Source organism: Sciurus carolinensis, chromosome 15, assembly GCF_902686445.1.
Source record: "Sciurus carolinensis chromosome 15, mSciCar1.2, whole genome shotgun sequence".
Classification (NCBI taxonomy): Eukaryota; Metazoa; Chordata; class Mammalia; order Rodentia; family Sciuridae; genus Sciurus; species Sciurus carolinensis.
The window spans coordinates 23,544,506-23,557,389 of NC_062227.1; the positions used below are offsets into that span (position 1 = coordinate 23,544,506).

A 12,884-nucleotide genomic window follows, 5' to 3' on the forward strand; every position below is an offset into this window, starting at 1 on the left:
CACAGGCAAATAAGAGACAAGATTTGAACCCAAAATTGCCCAACTTCATTCTATGGTTGCATTTTTTTTTTTAATGGTTCTTAACAACTTTGCACCTTCCTTTGCTGAAAAGAGCTAAAGTTTGTAACTTCTCCAACCAATAATGCTCCTCTCATGGCCATGGTATTTGGATGGAACAGGTCTCCTACAACTCTGATGATTTCACAGAATGAATGAGCAACATTAATGGCAACAGGCAAAGTTTAGAAATTCTAAGCATTTTAATAAAAGGAAGGAATAGAGACTGATCAGCAATCTAGTCAACATGTTTTAAAGGCAAATCATGATTAATATAGTTTCACTCTCTTACAACCTCAGCTTGCAAAGAATTTCCACCTATATTAATCCTCCTGACCATGCTGTGATAGGAAAAGGATACATATTTGATGCAAAATTTTACAAATAAAGAATCAGACCCAGGGCTGGAGTTGTGGCTCAGTGGTAGAGCACTTGCGTGGCATGTCCAAGGCCCTGGGTTTGATCCTCAGCACCACATATAAATAAATACATAAAATAAAAGATGCATTGACAACTAAAAATTAAAAAAAAAAAAAAGAATCAGACTCAGAGATTTTTCATGGTGACGGAGGGTCACACATTTAGTCAAAGACATGGGGAAGACACAAGCCCAAAGTATTCTTTGAAGGTGTGATGCCACATTTCTAAGACATTAAGTTGTATGAATTGCTTCATCTGAAAGGCTGGACTTCACCTACTGTAAATGAAACTGGGGTCATTTGGAGAGAACTCAAGAGACAACACTCTTGAGCACAGTCAGCTGCCTCCTAACCACAAGTTCCTGGCTTAGAAGAAGATGGGGAGTACCCACTTGAAAACCATCCACTTTCCATCTGGAAGCCACAGGGGCCCATTTACTGAGTCTCTGCCTCAGTGATCTACCCCATATGCAAATCAAGTCCTATTTTCTCCCCTTAAATAACCTTCTAGAGTTTTATTGTCTTTATGAAAAATAAAACAAACAAAAAGTACTTATTGGGGTCTTGGCAGAGAACCACGATTGGAAATACAGAAGTAAAATTACAGTCCTTGTCCTGAAGGGGCTGATGACTCAGCAGGGACAACATCACCCAGCAGTGTGTTAAGTCTAGGGTGAGCTGGGCTGGGAGAGAGGCAGGGCATAGACAGGCTGCCAGCCCAGGGAAGGCCTAAGGAAGCAGTCATCTGGGCCAGAAGATAGGGTGTGGTGGAAGTGAACGAGTGAGAGACAGACAGAAGGAGCAAGAGTATAGGTATGCATGTGTTAGGGGCAGGAGGCAGGAGAGAAGAGGAGAGAGAAAGGGGAGATTCCACTAGGGAACACAAAATACAAAATAAACAAAATGACTTGGAGGAACCCAGTTCACTTTTGTTGTTGTTGTTGTTTTTATTTATTTATTTATTTATTTATTTATTTATTTATGGTACAAGGATTGATCCCAAGGTTGCTCTACCACTGAGCTACATCAGCTCCTTTTAGTTTTTCATTTTGAGACAAGGTCTCACTAAGTTTGCAAGGCTGACCTCAAACTTGGGATCCTGCTGCCTCATTTTTCCAATATGATGGAATTTCAGGCATGTGTCACAACAACTGGTTCCAGCATATTCTCAGCACTAAATGTACACAGTAGTCCCACTTCATTTGTAGTTTCACTTTCTGCAATATCATTTACCAGCAGTATGAAAATATTAAATGGAAAATTCCAGAAATAAGCAATTTGTAATTATAAATTACATGTTGTTCTGAGTAGTATGATGAAATATTGCACCATCTTACCCAGGATGTGAACCTCCTTTGTCCAGTGTGTCCATACTGTATATGCGACCTAACCATTAGTCACTTAGAAACTGTCTTAGCTGATGAACTACTGCAGTATCTCAGAGCCTGTGATCAAGAAAACCTTATTTTACCTAATAATGGCTCCCATGTACAATGGTAATAATACTGTCAATTTTATTAAGGTATATTGTTATGATTGGTCTAGTTTATTGTTATTGTTATAAATCTCTTACTGCACTTCATTTATGAATTAAATTTTACCATAGGTATGTATATATAGGGAAAAACAATTACACAGAGAGAGTTCAATGTTATACGTGGTTTCAGGTGTCCACAGTGGCTTGGAACATAGACCTATAGGCCAAGGTAAGACAAAGCTATTTATATAGTTTCAAGATGGAGGATGGCTTGTGGGGGGCTGCCCCCCAATGTACCTAGATGTTGGAGGCCTTGCATGTTAAAGGAAGTTTGGATTTATGTTAAGGGCAATGAGGCTGGGATGGATTGTGAAGCAGGAAATAAAAGCTCCTTCAGCCAGTGTGGGGCATGGCTTGGAGATCTGAGAAAGACAAAAGTGTGGACCAATGCAATGACTGATGCTGGAAATGGATGAAAAGGATAAAGGGCATGTGGGGAGCTGTTCTTACTGACCGTAAGAGATGAGAAGCTAGAGAAGTGTTCCAAGGAGACACCACAGTGACCTTCCTGATGGAGTCTGAACTGTGGCCATGTCTTATTTGAAGTAATCTTTCTGAATTTCTCTTCTCATTAAAATAAATAAATAACAGTTTGATTGTAGGGTAATGCCAGGGTATTCTTTTATGCTTCTGCACTCTATGGAAAGATCATGGTATTTAACTTTTATTTAGGCATAAGAATATAAGTTCAAAATTCTGTTCCTGACATGTGTGACTAGTTAACACAGGTCATGGGTCTGTAGCTTCTTGTCTTAAGTCTTTTCAGGTAATAATTATTTCTGCCTGCAAGAAATGGATGAGGTTCAATTCAATAAACATTCATTGCACACTTAATTAGGTTGGAGGTACTAAATGATACTTGGAAACAAAATTATGAAACTCATTGTGTGATCTTTCTGCATTTCCTATTACATTTATATACATTTTCCATACTGCTTGGCCTACGAAAATAGTCACCCTCAACATTAAGTCTATAAATCTAATTAATGCTCCTGAGTGCTGGCCAAACCTCCTGTGTCAGTGTTCGATTTTATTAACTAGAATGACTACTACTTATATTTCTTTACTTTTCTGTAAGTGAACCTATGGCACCTTTGAACCTAATGAACCTATGGCACCTTTCAGTTCACTGATGAACTTGATGGGCACCCTGACTGGTCACTTCTTACTTCCCCTTCAGGTCTCAGCTGCTATAACACATTCTCAGGAAGACATTCCTGGCTCCCTTGCAGAGAGTCCCTCCTCCTAGCACAGGTTTGTGGAGTACCCTGGACATTTCTAGACAACATTTATCACAGTACTAGCACAATGATTTGAACATAATTGGTGATCTACAGACACCAGACACTGGTGAATGAATGATAAATGAATGAGTGAATAATAGTCAATAATAGCCAACCCTAACATTTCCTGTAACACTTTCCAATGTTGTTAAGGTCAAGGATATTAACTAGACACTGGTAACTGGAAAGAGCTCTTACCATATCTTACTGAGCAGAAAATTTGTTAATACTGGACAAGGAAACACTTAATAGGTAAAAACAGATAACTGTATGAACTGGACATGTAGCTGAGGACAATACAAAAGGGCCATGAAGATATGGGGGAAAAACTAACACCTCTTTCTAGTCTCTGTACTATCTAACATGTGGAAGAACTGAATATTAATTTGATTAAGTAGATGAAAACCCAAAGCAGGTAAGCATTACAAGGATAAGATAATAACATAGTTTCAGATGAAACTGAAGATATATTTTAGTATACTTTAGTGTTCTCATAATAAATAATTACATCATACATATTTGTAAAACCTGGTTGAGGAAAAGATTTGCTAATGATAAAAAGCAGAGTTTATTACATAGCTAAGCCCCCTCCCCTAAAATGAAAACAGGATCCAGAAACACCATGACAAGTGGAAAGCAGGGTGTACCTATAGATTGCTCCAGCTCTGCAAGTCTAGGATGTCACACTAGCTGTCACTATCTGTCCCCTATGATTTTATCAGCCTCTACAAACTCACATACATGTGAGTGAAGATTTTAACACTTCAAAAAATCAAAGTGAAGCATATATAGTCAAGTCATTTAGTCTTTGTCAAAATTTCCAAGATAATCTCTCCCAAAGGCTCTCAGTCTTATTGGAACACTCCTAGAAATGCCTCCCTTCAACATCTTGAAAACAACAGTTGTAAGACTCAGCAGTTCCCAAGAGCAAAGAGTGTAAGCAATTCTAATATTCATAATTAAAATGATAAACTGTCCCAGTACTCTGGGTTTGTAATTGCAGCTACTTCTAATTTCTTCCATTGTTAACATTTAAAGAAGGTTCAGATACATGGAGGATGAACCAGTCTGTAACCTCCTGGACTGCCAATGGAAAATGTGACCAGCTTTTATGTTTTTTCCCTCCACCCTGAGGAATGGCTTCTGGGTAGTTGGGTCAGTGTGAGAGGAATGCAGGACCTGACCCCACCTTCACTTTGGGGAGGCAGTCATGGGTAATTTATATAGATTCCACTATAAACGACACTCAGGGCCTTTCATGTAATCTGTAGCTCCAATCTCAGACACTCATCTTTTCAGAGACAAACATGAGTTCCACTAGGGATAGTAAGAACTTTAAGCAGAATGATTTAAAACTTGGGTCTTCTCTGGCTCCAGGCAAGAATTAGGCATAGTCACCCACTAAGCAGACTTCTGACCTTCCTTTCCAAGTTTCCTTTCCAGAGAAGCATTTCATACTCAGTAAACAAAGACATTATCTGCATCCATTCAGCAGGCACCACAGATACCCCCAAACATATAACAATCTCACAGCACAGGCTCTGGGTGAAGGGGTGAGAGCGACATAGTGCAGGGAAGGCAAAGAGAGGAAAAGAGAAAGATCCAGATTTTCTTCTGAAGAAGAGGGATTAATAAAGTCACACATTTGCATGGCTTATGAAAACAGATTTAAAATCATATAATTAGATATTTCTGATTATTATTATCAGAGACCCTACTAAGCTCATTTTAAAATTTCTAGTGTTCTGGTATTTCTTTTAATGAGACTTTATACAGTGTTATTGTTATTAATTGCTTTGTTTGATTAGTCTTCTTCTAAAAAGGACTGTTTTTGATTTCTCTAAATCTTATTCAAATGAAAATCGATACATGTCATGTACAAGATCCCTTCCCTTCATGCCCTGAAGGTTATCCATAGCTTAACTAAGCCCAAGGAAGAGAACCTTTTCCTCAATCCTGTCCTCCTGCCACTCTTCCACAATGGCTTTCTCAGTGAGCCAGACCCTCTCAGGCTCCTCTATGTGACTGCAGTTCTTCTTACCAAATCCCTCCTAAGGTCACTCCTCAGTATGGAGTGCAAGGCCATTCGGACTAGCTAAATCTTCCTTTCCTCTTCTTCCATTCTCTCCTCTCTGATTATACAACATTTCTCATTCCCAAGTCAGGCTCACCTGCTCAATCCTCTTGGAACATCTGTCTCTCTCCTTGTAATTCCCTATCACATAATTGACCTCCCTGACAACAAATCACAAACATCCCACATCACATGCATTCCCTGAACAATATCTATCTGTCAAGATTCAGTTTTTTGGCTACCTCCTCTCCAAAGCCTAAGCTGACCCTCCTCTGTATTGGTCACCCCTGTTCTGGGCAGTGGTCCCAGCCCTTATCCCTACTAGAGGAGACCACATCACATCTTGGTATGTCTCCCATCTAAACTGCTAGCCCCTGGAGAAGAGAGCCAACAATTGCTGCCTGTGGATCCCCAGTGAGTAAAAAATATATGTGACACTGACACAACTTTAAGAGATGAAGTAAACCATTATCCTGGGTTTGGAAAGAGGAGAAAGTCAAAGCTCAGAGATATTAAATTTGTAATGGTCACATAACTACTTACAGAGAGAGCTTGAATTTAAAACTAAATATCATGGAGTTTATTTGAAAAGTTGGGTTCACAATTTATGTAATATATACAGCTGAGTAATTATTTGAATATTAGAAATTTCCTCCCTAGAATATGCTGAAGGAAGAGAGTGATTCTGCCTGTTGGCAAGGTTATGGGTGACACCTGACATGATCATGTGTTTTAGAACTATGAAGATATCGATTATGATTGATAGATTCAGTAGCTTCTCATTAATTTAGAAAAAAAATATTACTTAGACCTAGGAATCATATGACAATTCATAGTAGGTTGATTGAAAGTGAAGCTACTTTCAAATCTGTATCACAGAATCTTTATTTCTTAATTAGAGCTTTATAGTTATACATGGCAGTTGGGTTGAGTTTTTAGATATTAAGGTAAACTTGGTATTTTGAGGTCTGACTAAAGATTTCCCTTCTTTAAAACAATACTGTCATTATAGAAGGAAAATATTATGAAGGTACAAACTTCAATGTGAGAAAATAACAAAATTATATTTTCAAATCACTATTTAATTGGTTAAGTTAAGCCAGGTCAAACTCTTGAACAGAACCATTTTGATGAGAAGAGACAAAATCTAGAATTTCAGGAATAAATTCTAACAGTCATAGAGATTGAATGGTCATAAAAATGTCACTTGAGTCACAAATATTTTTCTCTTAAGAAAGTATAGGAGGAATCAGATTCCCCCTCCCAATATTTTTAATTGGTACATTAGAGTTGTACATAATGGAGGATTTGTTGTTACATATTCTTACATGCAAAGACTATCACAGTACAAATTGGCAATACCATCCCCATTATATTTCCTTTCCCTTCCCTCCTGGTTCCTTTTCCTCTACTCTACTATCTCCCTTTAATTTTCATGAGACATGCCATTCTTTCTTTTCCTTCGCCCTCTCTACTTTCCACATATGAGAGAAAACACTTGATCTTTAACCTGAGTTTGCCACATTTTGCTTAACATAATGTTCTTAAGTTCCATCCAACTTTCTGCAAATGACATAATTTCATTTTTCTTTATGGATGAATAAAACTCCATTGTGTATGTATACCATATTTTCTTCATCCATTCATATGTTGATGGACATTTAGGCTGAGGAACCAGGTTCATGAAAGTGAGTAGAGCACTAGACTTCCTTGAGTCAGTCAAATGACATGTGCCACTGGCTCTTTGTAGTCATGTCACACTGCGGATTTTACTGTGCTGCCAAGTGGTCTTTTAGAGGGGCTATAAACAGAAGATCAGTTTCCTTTGTTTTATGGCTAAGTTTATTTCAGCTGAGCTGATAATAACAGTAATTAGGGGAGGTTGGGCTTTATCTCTGGGGTAAAGTGACCACTCAGCATGCATGAGGCCCTGGGCTCCATCCCCAGCACTACCAAATGAATGAATGAATGAATGAATGAGTCAATCAATCAATCAATAATTGGTATATAGATAACCATATCTACGGAATGATTCAGGGATCAACAGGGGGTACCTAACCTTTATTACAAAGTTGTTATATAGAGCTGGGAAAAGTTCCCTCCCTGCTTGTAAGATCAATTTCTGGAAAAAAATCACAAACGCACAAATAAATAGGTAGCCACATGTAACTGAATTTTAGAATGCATAAAGAAATCAGAATTTGAAGGAATTCTACTTATTGTTTTGCTCTTAGAAGCAACTATCAAATCCGTAATTTCATTTTCATGTAAAATCAGATTTTTCATGATCTCAGATCTGAATAAAATGAGACAAACACAAGAAAAGCTAAAGAACCTGGGCTGCTCTTATGAACAGAAACATTACAGATAACAGTGATATCATGTAAGGAGGGTCACAGCACAAGGCAACACTTACATAATATGTATGTATGTATTTATTTATTTATTTAAAATATCTTTTTAGTTGTAGGTGGACACCTTTATTTTTATGTGGTGCTGAAGATCGAACACAGTGCTCCACATGCACCAGGCGAGCACTCTACCACTGAACCATAAGCCAGTCCCATGTGGTATTTATTATATAAAGTGTGAAGTGTTTTAAAATATATTGGTTCATTTAATCAAAAGAGCCCTGTATTTTTGTTATGCTCAATGGCTCCTTGCATGAAGAAGAGAACAGACTGTTCAGGAAGATGATTTTAATGAAATAAAAGTTTCTTTTTTTGGATAAGCTAATAGGCTGCAAGTGCTTTGATATTTTTTGGGGGGTGGGGTACCAGGGATTGAACTCAGGGGTATTTGGCCACTGAGTCACATCCCCAGCCCTATTTTGTATTTTATTTAGAAACAGGTTCTCATTGAGTTGCATAGTGCCTCACTTTTGCTGAGGCTGTCTTCGAACTTGCCATCCTCCTGCCTCAGCCTCGCAAGCCACTGGGATTACAGGTTTAAAATATTTTTATTTAAATATCTAGTTTATACCTCATGAACTCTAAGTATAAGTCATAATCAATTGTATGCCAACAACTATGATTTCTAATATATGAAGCTTTTAAAACACAATGCATAATTATCTCCTGTCTTTCACTAATAATGAAATGGCACTCCTGTTTTTCTCTACTATATGAGGTGACTCAAGTTTCACAGACACTTTTGTGCTGCGTCCCCTTAACAGAAATGGTCATTGATAACCAGTTGGGAATATGCAGAAGGCTGATGGCCCACAAGAGAAACAATCTCATTTCCTAGGTAGCCCCAGGATCAAATCAAAAGCTTCTAGAAAGTATAACACATTTTCTGAAAATAAATACAATTGCTTTACTGCCTACTGTTCCTCAGTGGAATGAAAACCTGTTCTTCATATTGTTCTAAGAAACTGGCATGGTTTTTTCAAAAAACAACAAGCTGGTAAAAAAGAAAAAAAAAAAGAAAAAAAAATATATATATATCATGCTTAATCTACTTTAAATTTTTGTCAAAATGGTTATAAAAGAATATTTGATGAGTAGTTGGAGTAAATGAGGAAATATTAAAGTTAACAATGAAGTTTTAATATCTGCACGTTTTCATAGAGCAGCATGAGAAAAAAATCTGATAGAAGAGTAAATGAAAACAGTATGCACTTTTAAAGCCAACTATGATAATGCAGTCAAAGCAAATCAAATTTAATGAAAACCTGGACATAAAATATAAAATAAATTTCTGATTTCTATATGGAACTAATGTCATTTTGTGTTACCAATTTTTAATTAGATGGGTTTTGGATAGACACAACATTTATGTTTTCCCCAAAGAAATATCTACTATCTCAACTGTAATCTTACTTACCTAGAACATATCCTTTATAAAAGAAAGCCAAAATATTTCTCTCATTCCTTATATCTTCATCTTGTCCCCATTCGTAATACGATGAAGTTCTTATTAGCTTTCATAATCATTTCTTAGCAACAGAAATGATTCACAAATTGCTCTTTGAATATACTGAGGAAGCATTCAATTATAAGGAGAACCATACTATGAGAAGTTACCAGTGACAATAAAAGCACATTATTAAAATAGCTGAAGTTGTTTTCTGAAAGACAAAGTGGTCATATCTACTAAAATAACACCCACATATTGCAAATCAGTTCTAAAGTTGTGGCTGTTGGTGTGGTTCCTGCTCACCTCCCCATCCCCAAGGACAGATCACTGTAAGAGACATTTTTCCCACTCAGTAGTTTCTCCTGAAAGGAATGAACCAGAGAATGAATACATACTTAAAATGATAATCTTTCAAAATTTCACTGAAATGAATGCCAGAATATTTAATTAGCATATTCAAGTACAGAATTTCAACTAAGAAGACATGTAGCTCCAAAACATTTATGAACATATTAAAGCAACAATGCCTAAAGAATGAAGGCACAAGTCGTTTGAAAACTCTATCACATAATGCACAAAAACATGATTGAGACTCAGGTTGTAGAAGATCACAAGGTAGAAAACATTAATGGACACTACTCATGGTGGATTATGTATTGTGCATATGTTTTCACTAGAGCAAAATAGCAGATTTTTGTTGTGGCAATAAAGCACAACAATTTGTATAAAATGTAGCCTTTATTTAGAATTACTCTCTTATTGCCAAATTATAAGGGTTTTCTCTGTTGGATTGTGTCTACACATAATGAATAGTAGAGTGGAGAAAAGAGAAATAAGGTGATTCTAAACGAGTAAAAGAAAATTAAGCTTTTCCCTGTCTTATTAAAGAAAAAAAATTGAATCCACAAACAGATTTAAAATTCTCTCCGCAGTGCTAGTTTACTGGCTGGAATGATACAATTTGTGTTCTTCCTGGCCATTCCAGGATTTAAATAATTTTATGTGACAGAGGTGATATGTTGATCAATAAAAAGACAACAATCATTTACACTGAGGTGAGTGCAATTTCAAGAATCTGCCATAACCAGGCTAAGCTTTTGCAGTGGGATCGATACACAACCACCTTACTTAGTGAAGTGCGTAAATGAAGTAAGACTGAATTTTCAACACCAATGAATATGGATCAAAGAAAACTCAAATCAATTCAAAGAATGGGTTTTGGAAATCACACAATGACGGTATTCTTGAACACATGCAGAATCCAGGAAAGCAAACAGATGTTTGCTTCCATTTTCCCTCTTTCCTCTAGTATTTATCTTATCATTGGGAAAAAATTTCTTGTATTTTAGTTTGATTATATGTGTATTTTGCAGATTTCCAGATGTGTTTGAATGTTTTCATCTACAGTATAGCTTTATATTTTAGGTCCATATGATTCCCTAATCAAAGTTCTTATTTCTCTAAACATTAAATGAAATTGAGCATTTTAATATACCCCATTCAAGTTGAGGGGACTGTGGACAGTTTTTTCCCAAACTAGTCTTTCTAGATATACTGGTCTGCCATCTTTTCAATAGATAATCAGTTCCATTATGTTACACTATATAATGAATCCTTTGAAGAGAATACTAACTTATATGTAAACAAATCAAACAAACAAACAAAAAGCCTTGACAGGTGAGGCTAAGGTAATTTCATCTCTCAAATTTGTGCCAAGTTAGTTTACCCATTGAAGAGAGGCATTCTTTCAGTAAAGGTGATACCTATAGTGGGTTTTTCTGTAAAGTTTACTAAATAGTGTCCCACAAGAACTTATCTTCATCCAAGCATTATGAATCTAGATGATGAAGACAGATAACATGTTTATTAATCTCAAGACACTATAAAAGAAGGTAATATGAATGCAGAAAGCAAAGTGACCCTGGCAAATTCAAGAAGTACAGTCAATTAGAAGATAATGTTTAATTGAAGCATAGCACTGATGAACTTGGAAACAAGGTGTTATGATAACTGTGGCAGACAATGTGACACTATAAACCCAAATGGTGGCTGAATTTAGAGAACTGGGTCTGGTGAAATGATCTGGCATCTTCAGTGAAAGTCATGTAGTCTGATCTTGAATCTTTTTTTTTCTTTAATAGGCATAAAAATAGAAAGCCTGAGGACATCTAAAACTAACCATTAAGATCACAATGTCTCCAAAAGCAATTAGAAATGTATAAAAGTAAACAAAATAATGTCTTAGCAATGTGTATGAGAGAAAAATTGAATAGCAGTTTGGAAAGCACCTGATGCTTTCAAAAGAAAGCGGAGGGGTGGGAAGAGGGTAACACAGATTGCCCGAAGAGAAATTACTTCAAAACATAGACTTAGAAAGATCTATGCAAAGATGTGGATGGAAATCTGAGTGAAGGGTTTGAAGGTAAAAATACAGCAAGAATAGAAAATGTTTAAGAGGAGTTTGTGTGAGAATAAAATAGAGCAGGGAATAAAGTGCCTGTTATTGAGAGATGGTTAGGATTTCTGCTTTCTTCAGTTCGGAGGTGTTGAATGAATGACCTCTAACCTTTCATTTGCTTGTGATTCCGATTCTTGTACTAATGATTTATTATTGATGATTCTGGGCAACCATTAGGTTGGTCTGGGGAAAAAGTGAAGTTCCCAAGGCTATGGTAAGAATATAAATGTTCATTTAATGAAAATTTAGCTGGATAAGTGAAAAAAGTATAAATATTTTTTCAAATAAAAAATAGTCCTAACTGTACATCACTATCAACTAATATTACTCTGTTTTTACTTTTTAAAAAAATATTTTTAGGTGTTGATAGACCTTTATTTTATTCACTTTTTTATATGTGGTGCTGAGAATCGAACCTAGTACCTACGACTACACCAGCACTGAGGCAAATACTCTACCACTAAGCCACAGCCACAGTCCCTGTTTTTACTTTTAATTTTATGTTTCAAAACTTGTAAATGCTTTATCAAGTAGAAAGATGTCCAACTGTTTGTGCTACATCACTGAAGTGAACATATGATCTAATACAGCCAGGTTTTAAATAGCTCATGAGATAAAAGTCTACAAAAGGAACCCAGACAGAAACCATACACAGCCTGACTCATGAATGTAAAAGTTTCCTTGGAGTATGCTACTGAGAATAACAGATTACTTTTAAGGGAGTCTATTCTGATAAGACAACTGAAGCAAGTAGAAATTTCATTTATATAGATTAATGAGCTTATGACAGGTACACACTTGAGAGTTACTGTAGCATTTCTTTGCTCCTTCCTAGGAAGAATAAATTTATTTCATTTATTCACCATAAAAGTTACACTTTGTAATTTCTTGGCTATATAAATCATAAAGCAGTGAAAAACTGGGCTTAGATGTTGGTAATAAACTTAGATCTGTTCAAACAAGGACTTTACAATATTCTCTCCAATCATCTGTTTCTTTAAAAATAAACAATTACACATTAAATATTCAATTAAGAAAGTAGCCAATTTACTAAAACTTAAATGATGTAAGACTCAAGTGAAAAAATAAACATTTTATTGAAGAATAGAGATCTGGAAAAAAGATGTCACCTGCCCTTGGGTAAATAAATTTCAGTAAGCAATTACCTTTTAGAAGTAAAGCCACCTCCAAAAAA

At 36.1% G+C, this 12,884-nt stretch overlaps 1 protein-coding gene across 9 annotated transcripts in view; it reads right to left on the bottom strand.

Annotated features, from left to right (window-relative positions):
- Ptprm (protein tyrosine phosphatase receptor type M) overlaps positions 1-12,884 on the bottom strand; it is an 819,218-nt gene that overhangs the window by 310,371 nt on the left and 495,963 nt on the right. The gene's annotated exons all lie outside the window — the stretch shown is intronic.